Source organism: Anomaloglossus baeobatrachus, chromosome 7 (genome assembly GCF_048569485.1).
Source record: "Anomaloglossus baeobatrachus isolate aAnoBae1 chromosome 7, aAnoBae1.hap1, whole genome shotgun sequence".
Lineage (NCBI taxonomy): Eukaryota > Metazoa > Chordata > Amphibia > Anura > Aromobatidae > Anomaloglossus > Anomaloglossus baeobatrachus.
Window position 1 is genome coordinate 34,219,727 of NC_134359.1, and position 14,924 is coordinate 34,234,650.

Sequence of the window (14,924 nt, forward strand, 5' to 3'; positions counted from 1 at the left end):
GCCATGTGGTCTGCCACAGAACAGTGCAGCTCCTCTCACACAGAAAGGAGCTCTGCTGATCTGCAGGGCGGGCGCAGGGCCCCTAACTTGCCGGCCTGAGTTGCAATGGTGCCCATTGCGACCGTGGTCGTTACGCGCCTGCAAATCACATTGTTGAAGTCGCGTGACCTCTCAATAGAGATATCAGGGGAATACTGACAGTGTGCACATTGCACAGTGGCTGCAGAAATATATTTTGAACATGGAAAACCCCTTAAAAAAACATTCATATCTAGATAACCAACCTTTTTTTCACTTTCCTTTTATACTATGCAGTAACTTCACAGGGTGGGGTTTGCAGCTCACCCCATTCACTTGCTGTTTCTTTGTTCAACTTGTTTGCTGCTTTTTCTATTTTTATCCTAATGAAAGGAAAGTGAAAATTGTACACTTCATACAAAATCTCTTTCGCTTTGTGTAACTTTTCGGAGACTCTGGATCCTGCATACGTCTGATTTTATAGAGGAAAACATCCAGCTCCGAGACTTTGCTGAATTCTCAAGGTAAGTTTTCCTTTCATAAAGACGTACTGTGTAATCTACATGTGATGTTTAGCTTTTAAGTGGATTTATTACTACATAATTATATAAATAATGCAAAATCTGTAACAGAGACCCCACCTTCCTCTAGAAGTGTCTTATTATATGGCAGAGAGATCTTTGGGCCCTCAAGCACCAGGGCTCGGGTGCAACTTCTGCTTTCACATCAGAGAGCGCTGGCCCTTTACGAAAAGTGACATGTCCATTTGCACACATGTCCCATGAGGCCTGTGTGGTGTGTGCAGGCTCTGGGAGACAGAAGCATAGACCAGGGACAGGGCAGCCACTGCTGGGCAGCTAGGAAGGTGAGAGGGACGGTGAAAGATGAATTAGGCCTTGTTTTCAGGGGATGTCTTATTTTATTTTCCAGGAACAGCAATCCACATTTATTGAATGAAAGAAATCAACATAGGTAGTAGGATATGGGGTTATTCATCCGTCCAGTATTGATATGTGATTTATGTCTGTTTATGTGGAGCCCATCTTCGGATTTTGCACTTCACTGTGTTTTCTATTTTGTTTTCAAATGTATGTTGTTTATTGTGGTACTTCATAAAGATTTATTATTTTTCATGATTTTGTTTTCTGTCTTTTCTGTTAGATTAGGTGGACTTGTGCCTTTACTACACATTGTCTGACAATAGTCATAATAGTATAATAATAGTAACCACAATCATGAGCCGGAGCATGAATTGGTATACATGCAATTTAAAAGCTCATGTTCACACTGGCCATGAGACAAAGACAACCCAAGTTGAAAATAACATGGACATACACCCTGCTGTAACTAAATAAAAGCATAGTGCATAGAAATAAACATAGGGTACCACAGTAAACCCTATTTGATCAAAAAGCATAAAGCAATCCCACCACGACAAGGTGTACCCAAATCGGGACGGTACCTACACTCTCTGGTATTAAAACCTCACCATGTGTCTGTGCCGGCCCCGTGCTAGCAGCCGCCGCTGCTCAGATCCGGACCTTCAGGGGAGGTGGCTCGAGGGTCTCCGGACCCGGGGGTCTCGCGGACACGCCGAATAAAATGGGGGACGTAGATGTACGGGCTAGGAAGTGATAAGTTTGTGACGCCACCCACAGTGTGTGGTGAGGTGGGACACCACCGCTGCTGTTACAGGGCACCTGGGGGAGATGTTGTGCAGCAAGTTGTTAAGCACTCCGTGGGCAGGGATGGTGGCCCCGGGACCCGATGGCTCTAGTGCAGGGGGAATGACGACTGCAGGGGGTGCTGGTGTACTCACTTTTAGTAAAACACACAAGTCTCTGGTAAACCAAGGTGGTGGTGGCCGGTGCAGTGGCCGTTTGCGTTCGGGATTCCCCACCCAGCTGGTGGTCTCTATCCTTTTCCTGCACTGTTTAAGTAGAAAAGACTTCCCAGTATGAAACGTAGGAGTCCGCTCCCGGCTGGATGTGGCCTAAGGAGCCGTGCCCGCAGACGCTGGCCCGCGGGATCTATGGGCCCTGGCGGTGACCTCTTATCCCTAATCGGTGGGCTGTTGTCTTCTATGAGGGACTTTGGGTGGGACTAGAGGTTCCACTTGTTTCTGGCTCCTAGCTTCAGGGTCCAAGTACCCCCCTTTGTGCTACGGTTTCCGGGACGGTTCCCCGTGTCGGTACCGGCGGGCTACAACCCTGGCCCTGTCCACCTCGGTTCCACCGAGCCGTCTTCCCGTCTCCTGCTGACGGAGACCACCGTCTGCCTCCTAGCCAAGGCACCAGGGCTCCTACCCTGGTACCTGTCAGTTTGCTTCAGGCCTGACACACAGGCCTGACCTCCACTCCATACTGAACTCTAGACAGAACTGAACTGAACTGCTTGTTTTCCTGCCCCGGGCTCTCTAGACCCCTGGGTGGGCGTGTCCCAACCGCCTGGTCACGCCCACTGGTGTGTCTATCTGTCCCTAAGGGGGGTAACTATGGTTTAATGGTTGGCTGTGTGTTTCCTAGTGAAGGAAGGTGTTATGCGGGGGCCTATTTGTGACTACCTGGTTTTGCCCGGGCGTCACACTCCCCCTTGGTTAAACACAGACTGTCCGCGGGCTGTCCGACCACTACCGGTTTAATTTTACTGCAGAAAGATAAAAGGAATTAAAACATTTTTCAAGGATAATAACATATTTACATTGCAAGAATATTTTGGTTTCTTCCCTTACGGGAGGCAGGTTACATAAACGTTGCATAACATAACCGGGATGGTACGGACCAGGTCAAAACAACCTAGCCCTGGTTCCACCACTAAAACACAGGTTGACACCCCTTGCCCAAGTCCAGGCTAGGTCCGGGTGTTGCCCAAACGGGCCGGGTAAAAGGTTCCTTACCCGGCAGTCCTTTCAAGGCCTCCACGTCCAGGGGAACCCTGACCCGGAGGTTAGTCACCAGTCTCGTTGGTGACAGGGCCTTGGCCGACTCTACCGCAGGCCCGTCCTCCAATCAGCCTCTCCAGAGACTGCGGTTTGGTGAAAAGGATGGTCTGGGGGCTATTTACAAAACCCAAAAGTTTATGGGTTGGCCTGCAAGTTCTCAGCCATTGTCTATGGTTTGGACTTAATAAACTGCAACGGGAAACATCAAAGGCACACTGTCCCAACGGGGAACTGAACTATGGGTAGCCGGGAACCGCTACCTACTCCATTCTCCACCACGGGCCTCCAGTACCACCTCCACATGATACATCGCTTCGGACCCCGATGGTAGCTTGCTGCAGGTGATCTTTCTCCATATAGATGCGGGCATGCACATCCGCTTTACCCTCCTGCTCAGGAGCCAGACTTCCTGGGGAACCCTCGGAGCCGGCTACGACCGGCCTCACATACTGCCGTGGGACCCCATGCTCAACAGCCTGCGCCTCCTGTCCACGAGCACCTTGCCGCTGGTCTTCAGTCGGGACGAGGTACCTGGGAGCGGGTGCTGCCTCCGTTGCGGCCGGGCGGACTGCCGGAGCCGACGTCATCACTGATGTGGCCCGGCTCGGGGCCGGATGGGATGTCGTCAGCAGTACCGGAGCGATGGTAACGGTAAGGCCTGAGGGCCCAGCAGCCGGGTTCTCCTCCGTAGATGGTACGGGCTCCGCTGCCACGGACTGGGGCAGCGGGTCGGTTGGGGCGTTGGCTACGGACACGGGGCAACGAGGGAAACGGCGTTGCAGACAGGAGCAGGCCGGGCCCCTCAGCCGGGACGGCCGGTTCCTGGGGAACATAGGGGCGTGGGTCACTGCTTACCCGCTCCTCCGGGATCATCTCCACTGTGCGCGCCCGGACAGCTGCAGCCAGGCCCTTCATCTCTGACGCCCACTTCGCCAGCATGAAGTGGGCTTGAGCCTGGATCCTCCGACACATCCTGCCGCGTTGTTGTCCAGGAACGGGTTTATGCAGAGTCCTGGCGTCCCTGCACTTCACAGCGCTAGTTGCATGCTGCTTCGTCCTCCCCCTTTTGCCGGCACTCCTCTTTCAGGCCTGTAAGTTTCGTTTTGCGACTTCCAGCCTCGCTTTCCAGCCGCGTTCCCAGGGGGCAGGGCTTCGGTTTTTACGCCCTTTTCGTGGAGAAGAAGACGCTGGGCTGTAGTTTTTCGCGCCAAAATGGCAACCAAAATGGCGACTTCTGAAAATTTGGCAACAGATCACCGCTGACTGTCCAATACAAAGCAGACTTCCACAAGGTAAGTGGATGGGTAAGTATCCTGTTCGTGACGCCAAGTTTCGGGGTGTGCCGCCCCATGCCAGCAGCCGCCGCTGCTCGGATCCGGACCTTCAGGGGAGGGTCTCGCGGACACGCCAAATAAAATGGGGGACATAGATGTACGGGCTAGGCCGGTGTGTGGTGAGGTGCCGCTGCTTTTACGGGGCACCCAGAGGAGATGTTGTGCAGCAAGTTTTTAACCCCTCCGTGGGCAGGGATGGTGGCCCCGGGACCCGATGGCTCTGGTGCAGGGGGAATGATGACCACAGGGGGTGCTGGTGTACTCACTTTTAGTAAAACACACAAGTCTCTGGTAAACCAAGGTGGTGGTGGCCCGTGCCGTGCCCGGGTGCGTTCGGGATCCCCCACCCGGCTGGTGGTCTCTATCCTTTTCCTGCACTGTTTAAGTAGAAAAGACTTCTCAGTATGAAACGTAGGAGTCCGCTCCAGGCTGGATGTGGCCTAAGGAGCCGTGCCCGCAGACGCTGGCCCATGGGATGATCTATGGGCCCTGGCAGTGACCTCTTATCCCTAATCGGTGGGCTGTTGTCTTCTATGAGGAACTTTGGGTGGGACAGGACCTCTAGTCCTGGCCTCAATCAGTTAATTAACCAGTTCCACTTGTTTCTGGCTCCTGGCTTCAGGGTCCAAGTACCCCCCTTTGTGCTACGGTTTCCGAGTCGGTTCCCCGTGTCGGTATCAGTGGGCTACAACCCTGGCCCGGTCCACCTCCGTTCCACCGAGCCGTCTTCCCGTCTCCTGCTGACGGAGATCACCGTCTGCCTCCTAGCCAAGGCACCAGGGCTCCTACCCTGATACCTATCAGTTTGCTTCAGGCCTGACCTCCACTCCACACTGAACTCTAGACAGAACTGAACTGAACTGCTTGTTTACCCTCCCCGGGCTGTCTAGACCCCTGGGTGGGCGTATCCCAACCACCTGGTCACGCCTACTGGTGTGTCTATCTGTCCCTAAGGGGGGTGACTAGGCTTTAATGGTTGGCTGTGTGTTTCCTAGTAAGGGAAGGTGTTATTCGGGGGCCTATTTGTGACTACCTGGTTTTGCCAGGGCGTCACATGTCAAAACAGACCTCAATCTGAATAACGACAGAGATTGACAGGGTCCCGACTATGGACACACAGCCATGGGAGGCATTATAGATAAAATTCCCAGCTCAGTGAAAAGGGAACCACACCCTATTTGTACTAAGTAGAAGAGGCTACAAAGAATCAAAAAAATGAGCCAAGCATGAGTTTGTAAAAAAAGCCGATTAAAAGAAGCGAACGAGAAGCTAGATGTCTGCTTTATGTATTAGAGATGAAAGAATCAAATTTGTGTCCACTAGTATGTTGAGAGAAGCAGATGAGAATCTTGTTGGCGAGTAATCGCATGTATACAATTGTGACGCCCTGACAAAATCAGGTTGTCAAAGGAGACTGCATCCCTCTCCAGATGCAGGCTCCCCCTCCTCTTTGAGCCTCCAAGACAAACCCCACACAGGTTCATACACCAGCCACAAAACCCTAGTCACCCCCCCAGGACAATAGGAACACACCAGTGGGTGGGGCCAGGCAGATGGTGACACTCACCTAGGGGTTCTGAGGTGTCAGGGGAGGGAACAAGACAGTCTAGTGGAGGAGAGTGAAGAAAACAGAGTTGACAGTTGAGTTGTGAAGTCTGGACAGTGGAAGTGAGAGGAGTGAAGTGGTGGTGAAGTGTTGGAGCCCCGGACTACTGGACTACCAGACCTGACTAGGTGGCAGACGGCAGAGCAGGGCCACAGGCGACGGAGATCCGGTCGCGGGAGACCTTAAGTGGATCGGGGCAGGGTTGTAGCCCGCCGGCACTGACAGCGGGAATCCGGTCCGAAGGCCGTGCACACTCGGGGTGCCTGGACCCTAGGGCGAGAACCGCTTCAAGCACCTTGTCAATTAGCCAGCAGGGGACAAGATTCCACGTCTTGTCCCACCATCAGCCCAGATTGAGCGAGACGGAAGCCCAACGCGGGGGATAGGGCGTCTGTAAGTGCCTGCAAAGATCCCAAGGGTCAGTTCTCGTGGGCCACAGCTCCCAAAGCAAAGACACCGGGAGTAGACTTACCCCGTTTCATGCGGACTAGTCAATACACAAGACAAAAACACAGAAGTGCAGGAGGAAGGGCCCCTGTCCTGTCTACCAGTGTGTGGGACCCGAGCACACCCCTCCGGAGGCTACCGGTATCCGGCACTTGGTTTACTACCTGGACTTTGTGTGACTTATTTCAAATCGTGTGTACACCGGTATCACCCGGTCCATCCCCACAGGCTGCGCCCCAGCATTACAACCCACCAACACCTGGGCCCCGGGACCACAACTCTCCTACCCCGTGGAAGGGATACCACCTTTGTGCTCTGCTCCATCAGCCCCTGGCGCCCCGTACCAAGGCAGCGGCAGTGTCCCCATCCATCACCGCAACCCAAGGGTGGCGTCACTGACAACCTCTCCCTGTAAATAACCCCTTTTATACAGTTGTGAGGACGGACGGCTGCACGAGCCCGGGTCCGGATGCCACTCGAGCCACAGCAACGATCCCAGATCCGAGCGTCCCGAGCAGCCCCCTGCCGTGGTCGGTTCCCCGTCCGCAACAACTTTTCTGGTGTCACGAACAGGATTCCTACCCCATCCACTAACCTGGGTGAAGTGCACCTTTTTCTGGACTGTTGACCTGTAGAACGCTGACATTTTCGGACCGCCGTCATCTTGCCCGCCATTTCTGGCGCCAAAAACAACAAGATCACCATCTTCTTCCCTGAAAAAAGCACGAGTCCTAAGCCCCACCCCCTAAGAACACGGGCGGAACCCGGTGACCTCCTGATCAGGAAGTTGCAAAGGACAGTGGGTCTCGAGAGACTGCAATTGAAAACCAAGGGGGAGGGGGAGAGCACGGCATGTGACCAGAACTGGTAATGTGCAGGGGCGCCAGGACTCTGCAGAAACCCATTCCTGGACACTGGGAGCAAGATGTCACAGCAACCTGGCAAGCAGCGCCCGGAGAATCCCGTCCCCGGAACCGCTGATTGGATCGAGGAGCTGACGGAAAAGATGTGCCGGAGGATCCAGGCCCAAGCCCACTTCATGCTGGCGAAGTGGACGTTGGAGATGAAGGGCCTGGCTGCAGCTGTCCGAGCGCGCGAAGCGGAGATGGCCTCGGAGGAGCGGATAAGCAGTGACCCACACCCCTATGTTCCCCAGGAACCGGCCTGCCCGGCTGAGGGGTCCGGTCTGCTCCCGTCCGCCACGCCGCCTCCCATGTCGCCCGTGTCTGCCGCCAACGCCCCGACCGACCCGTTGCCTCAGTCCGTGGCAGCGGAGCCCGTACCATCTACGTGGGAGGACCCAGCTGCTGGATCCTCAGGCCTTACCGTCACCATCGCTCCGGCACCGCTGCTGACATCTCATCCGGCCCCGAGCCAGGCCGCAGCCTCGACGACATCGGACCCGGCCCCGAGCCTGGCCGCACTGGTGATGACCTCCGTCCTGGCTCCGAGCCTGGCCGCTCCGTTGATGACGTCGGCCCCGGATATCCGCCCGGCCAATACAGAGGCGGCACCGCTCCTTGTATCTACCCCAGCTGCAACACCAACCGCTCCCAAGCACCCCACTCACCCACGGGTGGCGTCACTGACAACCTCTCCCTTTAAATAACCCCTTTTATACAGTTGTGAGGACAGACGGCTGCACAAGCCCGGGTCCGGCTGCCACTTGAGCCACAGCAATGATCCCGGATCCGAGCGTCCCGAGCTGCTCCCCGCTGTGCTCGGCCCCCCGTCTGCAACACAATTACCAGTGGTATATCTAGAGTTTGATGGGCCCTGGTGAAAAGTTTGGACCTGAGTCCCTCCCCCACATATACTAACATTCGGGGAACGGATCATGACGCCGACACTCTGGGTATGGGATAATGACGCTGACACTTGGCTCTTACCCTCAGCACCCAGGTTTTCCATGATCTGAAATCCCTCTATCAGCACCCAGCTTTCCTATGTTCTGATATCCATCTTGTCCTCGGCACACAGCTTCCCCATGCTCTGCTATACATCTTTCCCATATCAGAGCATGGGAAAGCTGGGTGCAGAAGTAAAGAGCCTTTTTCTCTCAGCACAAAACTTTCCCATCCCATGCTTGTATGTTTGTCCCCACTCCTATATAGTTCTCCAAATACAATAATGGCTCTCACATAGCCTTCCATATAGTATAAAGGGTTCCACATAACCCTTCATATATTAAAATGCACCCCCATAGTCCTCCATATAGTCCTCCATGTATAAAGTAGCCCTCATAGTCCTCCATGTATTATAATTCACCCCATATTTCTCCATATATTATAATGCAACCCATAGTACCCCATATAATATACTGTACCACATAGTCCTTCATATATTGTAATGCACCCCCATAGTCTTCCATGTTTTAAAATGCACCCCCATAGTCCATGTATAATGTAGCCCCCATAGTCCTCCATATATTATAATGTAGCTCCCATAGCCCTATATGTATTATAATGCAGCCCCATAGTCCTCCATGTATAATGCACCCCTTTAGTCCATGTAAGGTATCCTTCATATTGCATTATGCAGCCCCATAGACCACCATGTATAATGCACCCCTATAGTCAATGTATGAGGTGTCTTTTATATTGTATCATGCAGCCCCATACACCTCCATGTATAATGGACCCCTAAAGTCCATGTATAATGCAACCATATAGTTAAAGCTTAAACAAAGAACTGGCATTCCAAATCTTCTGGAATTTTTTTACAATTTATTCCACATCATAAGTATGCAGGTGTAAATAACACATTTCGGTATGTATACTTATGATGTGGAATAAATTGTAAAAAATTCCAGAAGATTTGGAGTGCCGGTCCTTTGTTCAAGTTATACTGTGGATGCCTTCGTTGGACACATGCACCTTTAATTGTGTGCCGCCTGGAACTTTTGTTTCTGCAACCATATAGTTATGTATAAGATGTCCTTTATATTGCATTATGCAGCCCCATAGTCCTTCATATATTATAATGCAGCCCCAGAGACCTTCATAATGTATTATGCAGCCCCATAGACCACCATGTATACTGCACCCCTATAGTCCATGTATAAGGTGTCTTTCATATTGTATTATGCAGCCCCATAGACCTCCATGTATAATGCACCCATATAGTCCATATATAATGCAACCCTATAGTTATGTATAAGGTGTCCTTCATATTGCACTATGCAGCCCCATAGTCCTAGTCCTCCATGTATAATGCACCCCTATAGTCATGTATAAGGGTTCCTTCACGTTGTATTATGCAGCCCCATAAAACTCCATGTATAATGCAGGCCCATAGATCTCCATGTTTAATGCAGCCATCATAATCCTCCATGTAAAATGCAGCCTCATAGGCCTCTGGCTACCATGTACTCACTGATTTAAAAAAAAAAAAAATCTCCTCATTCCGCTGCTGCTCCGTCCTCACCTCTCTCCTCATTCCCGTGCCGACCCCCGTCTTGCGCTCTGCACTTTCAGCACAACAGTCGCACAATAGGGACGTCAATGTTCACTGCGATGTCAAGTGCAGGCAGGCACAGGGGGAGAATGAGGCAGCATGGAGAGGTGCACGCCGCTCGATGCTTCCTCATTGCTGTGTGCGATGACGGGAAAGGAAGGCCCGATGCCGCCGCTGACACCAGACCCCCTGACTCATGGGCCATATAGCGGCCGCATGATCTTCCACAGAACAGCGCAGCTCCTCCCTCACAGAGAGGAGAGAATGCTGATCTACAGGGCGGGGGCGCCGAGCCCCTAACCTGCCAGACCCAGTGGCAATGGTGACCCTTGCGACCGTAGTCGTTATGTCCCTGCAAATCACATTCTTGAAGTCGCATGACCGCTCAATCGAGATATCGGGAATACTGACAGTGTGCACATTGCACAGTGGTTGCAGAAATTTATTTTGAACCTGGAAAACCCCTTAAAAAACATTCATATCTAGATAACCAACCTTTTTTTCACTTTCCTTTTATACTATGCAGTAACTTCACAGGGTGGGGTTTGCAGCTCACCCCATTCACTTGCTGTTTCTTTGTTCAACTTGTTTGCTGCTTTTTCTATTTTTATCCTAATGAAAGGAAAGTGAAAATTGTACACTTCATACAAAATCTCTTTCGCTTTGTGTAACTTTTCGGAGACTCTGGATCCTGTATACGTCTGATTTATAGAGGAAAACATCCAGCTCCGAGACTTTGCTGAATTCTCAAGGTAAAGCTGGGTTCACACTAAACGACAGCGACAACGACGTCGCTGTTACGTCACCATTTTCGGTGACGTAACAGCGACCTTGTAAGTCGCTGTTATGATCGCTGCTTAGCTGTCAAACACAGCAGAAGCAGCGATCATAACGTCGCTGTGCTACATGTGCAGAGAGCAGGGAGCTGCGCTTAGCGCTGGCTCCTTGCTCTCCTACAGTACACATCGGGTTAATTAACCCGATGTGTGCTGCAGCTACATGTCACAGTGCAGGAGCCGGCACTGGCAGCAAGAGCGGAGGCTGGTAACCAGCGTAAACATCGGGTAACCAGGGAAAGGTCTTCCCTTGGTTACCCGATGTTTACGCTGGTTACAGCTTACCGCAGCTGCCAGTGCCGGCTCCTGCTCGCTTCATTTCGTCGCTCTCTCGCTGTCACACACAGCGATGTGTGTGTCACAGCGGGAGAGTGACGACCAAAAAATGAAGCTGGACATTCAGCAACGACCGGCGACCTCACAGCAGGGGCCAGGTCGTTGCTGGATGTCACACACAGCGACAGCGACGGGACGTCGCTGCAACGTCACAGAAAATGGTGACGTAGCAGCGACGTCGTTGTCGTTGTCGCTGTGTGTGACACCAGCTTAAGTTTACAGACTGCTGTTATACCCATAGATTATACGTAAGCTTCCCCCTTGCTCAAACCAATTAACCAGAAACAATTCAACCTTTTTTGTGGATGGGGTCGGCCACGGCTTTTATTATTCTGATTGTTTATCAACAAACTTTTAACTGTTCTCTCATAAATTCTCTCATCAATTTTAAGTTCAAAATAAGTTCTCTCATGAATTTTCCAACTTGCCAACACGGTATGTGGCTCCGGACTCCCGGAGCACAAGTACGTCATTGGCACAAACTCTGAACTTGTAACTTTTCCACCGCCAGCCGTGACTTTCACATTTTCTCCTTCTCGTCTTTCTTTATTATTTTAACATTGAAACAGAAGAAAGTGAATGAAGAAAACATAACCTGTTTAAATTGTGCAGGGAGGCTGGGAGGGAAACACTGTCAGCGGTATCCGGTGAAGAGGGGGAAAGCACGATGTGAAAAACTTTATACCCAGGCTATTCCATACAACTTAATATGAGTAGGGGGGGTAAAGGGGGAGGAAAAACCAGGGAGGCATCAATCCTATAACAACATACCACTCAGTAAACCTGTCTCCCCCTCCTTACATCACAGGTGGGATCACCCAATTTAACTCTTCATGTACCTACGCTTCCCCAGGGGCCAGAAGGAAAGGAGAGGAAATATTCAGCGCTTTATACGCAGTCAGGGACCCCATCCTTATACAAATCGTGGTCCTACATTTCATAAAGACTAGTGATGAGCGAGTATGCTTGTTACTACTCGGTACTCGCACGAGTATCACTGTACTCGGGCTACTCGGCGGGGACCGAGTAATCTCGCGATACTCGTGCTGTACTCGTGGTCTTCATGTTGGCTCTCTTTTTACAGCCATCCCTTATGCAGGGATTGGCTGGCAGACCACTGCAATGCCACAGCCCTTTTGTGGAATTGCAGTGATTGGCCAGCCCGCACAGCGTGACCGTGCCTTTAGCCCGACACTTCCCCGCTCGGCTACGGCCCCTCCCGCACTCCACTCCGCGTGTATATATATATATGCACGCTTACACACACACGCACGTTTTTTTTTTTAATTTACAGTTTTATGGTTTCTCCATGCTGCCGGGGGTCATTTCAGAATAATACTCGGGTCTCCCATAGGATAACATTGGGCTCGGTGCTCGGGCCGAGTACACGAGTATTTTGAGATGCTCGGCCCGAGCCTCGAGCTCCCGAGCATTTTAGTACTCGCTCATCACTAATAAAGACGTACCGTGTAATCTATATGTGATGTTTTACTTTTAAGTGGATTTATTACAAGATAATTATATAAATAATGTAAAATCTGGAATAGAGACTCCACCTTCCCCTAGAAGTGTCTTATTATATGGCAGAGAGATCTTTGGGCTTTCAAGCACCAGGGCTCGGGTGCAACTTCTACTTTCACATCACTCAGAAAACAAAGAAAGTTCTAGCAATAATACTAAATGTAATAAAGAGGTAGATGTGTCAGTGATGTGCCAAAAACTGTAACTAGAGACTGCAAATAGAATATAACAAAAGAAAGAGCTGAAAAAAAATATAAAATCTTTATTAACCCCTTCACCCCGGCTATATTTTGCATTTCTGACCAGTGTCATTTTGACAGGTTATAACTCTGGAACGCTTCAACGGATCCCAGCGATTCTGACACATGTTTTTTCGTGACATATTGTATTTCATGTCAATGGTAAATATAGGCAGATATTTTTTGCGTTTATTTGTAAAAGTGTTGGAAATTTGGAGAAAATTTTGAAGATTTTGCAATTTTCAAAGTATGAAACTTTATGCCCAGAAATTCGAGAGTTATGTCACACAAAATAGTCACTAAATAACATTTCCCACTTGTCTACTTTACACCAGCGTAATTTTCGAAACAATTTTTTTTTCGTTAGGAAGTTAAAAGGGTTCAAAGTTGATCAGCAATTTCTAATGTTTCCAACAAAATTTACAAAATCATTTTTTTAGGGACTACATCATATTTGAAGTGACTTTGAGAGACCTAGGTGACAGAAAATACCCAAAAGTGACACCATTCTAAAAACTGCACTCCTCAAAGTGCTCAAAATCACATCCAAGAAGTTTATTAACCCTTTGGATACTTCACAGGAACCAAAGCAATGTGGAAGGAAAACATGAAAATTTTACTTTTTTACACAAAAATGTTACTTTAGCCATAAAATTTTGCATTTTTACAAGGGAGAAAAGAGAAAATGCACCATACAATTTAGTGCAATTTCTCCAGAGTATGCTGATACCTCATATGTGGTAAAAATCAATTGTTTGGGCGCACGGCAGGGCTCTGAAGGGAAGGAGCGCCATTCGAATCTTTGAACGCAAAATTAGCTGGACTCATTAGTGGACGCCAGGTCGAGTTTGGAGACCCCTTGAGCTGCCTAAACAATGGAGCTCCCCCACAAGTGACCCCATTTTTGAAACTAGACCCCTCAAGGAATTTATCTAGATGTATGGTGAGCCACTTGAATCCCTGGGGGCTTCACAGAAGTTTATAACGTTGAGCCATGAAAAAATATACATGTATATATTTTTTTAACACAAAACTGTTACTTCAATCAGGTAGCTTTTTTTCACAAGGGTATCAGGAAAAAATGCACCATAAAACGTATTGTGCAATTTCTCCTGAGTATGCCAAAACATCATATGTGGTGGAAAGTAATTGTTTGTGCGCATGGCAAGACACAGATGAGAAAGAGCGCCATTTGACAGTAAAATTGGTTGGAATCATTAGCGGACGCCATGTTGTGTTTGGAGACCCCCTGAGGTACCTAAACAATGGAGCTCCCCCACAAGTGACCCCATTTTGGAAACTAGACCCCTCAAGGAATTCACCTAGATGTTTAGTGAGCCACTTGAATTCACATGGGCTTCACCGAAGTTGATAATGTTGAGCCGCGAAAATATATATTTTTTTTACCACAAAATCTTTGCTTCAACCAAGTAGCTTTTTTTCACAAGGGTAACAGGAAAAAATGCACCATAAAATTTATTGTGCAATTTCTCCTCAGTATGTGTGCTTGCCCTGAGGCTCGGATGCCACAGGGTACTGTGTTTCATTTAAGGCACAGTAGCCATCCTGGGTATGGAGAGGTTAATGTCTGTTTTGTCTCCCTTACACCACACAGTCAGAGAATGAGTCAGCAGTTACTTTGCATAACACATACAGTAGGTAGCTTCTCACTAACTAGAACAAAGGTGATCACTATAACAACCGGACTTCCCCAGCTTGGTGACTCATCCGGAGGGAAGGGGGGAGCCTTGGTAAAGTACAGGAGCAGAGGGAGATTTAGTTCAGACAAGTCTGAGACAGAGAACAACACAGTCCCTGGAAGGCATGCTTAAGAGCTCTTCCAGGTAGAACCGGCCAGACCGGGGGCAGGCTGGAGACACTGGGAGGAAGGAACCCGGTACCGGTAGATCTTATGGGGCAAAGGAGAATAGTCGAGAGGAGACCTTCATTGCTCCCTCGGGACCGGCGCTATGACAGGGTGCAGAGCCCTAGGGCTAGCTATAATTCACTCTGGCAACCAAATGTGCAGGATGGGATGATTCCATGTCTTCCCAACCACTACCCACATAGCTCGAGGCACAGTGATACATAGGGTCCAGGGTCTAGATCCAGTCGGACTCCACGGCGAGGATCCGCTTCACCTGCGACAGAGCTGGGACAGTTAAACAACCAAGGGGGTCTCCAAGGTGC

At 50.0% G+C, this 14,924-nt stretch overlaps 1 protein-coding gene across 2 annotated transcripts in view; it reads left to right on the top strand.

The window, feature by feature from the left end:
• Nucleotides 1–460: 460 nt before the first annotated feature.
• LOC142245840 (protein mono-ADP-ribosyltransferase PARP15-like) overlaps nt 461–14,924 on the top strand; it is a 446,514-nt gene continuing 432,050 nt past the window's right edge. The window contains exon 1 of one of the 2 annotated variants that reach the window (XM_075318815.1): nt 461–542. The gene's annotated coding sequence lies outside the window, so the exon portion shown is untranslated. Of the gene's footprint in view, nt 543–10,469; nt 10,555–14,924 lie in introns of those variants that run through there. The other variant, XM_075318814.1, reaches the window with a different exon arrangement.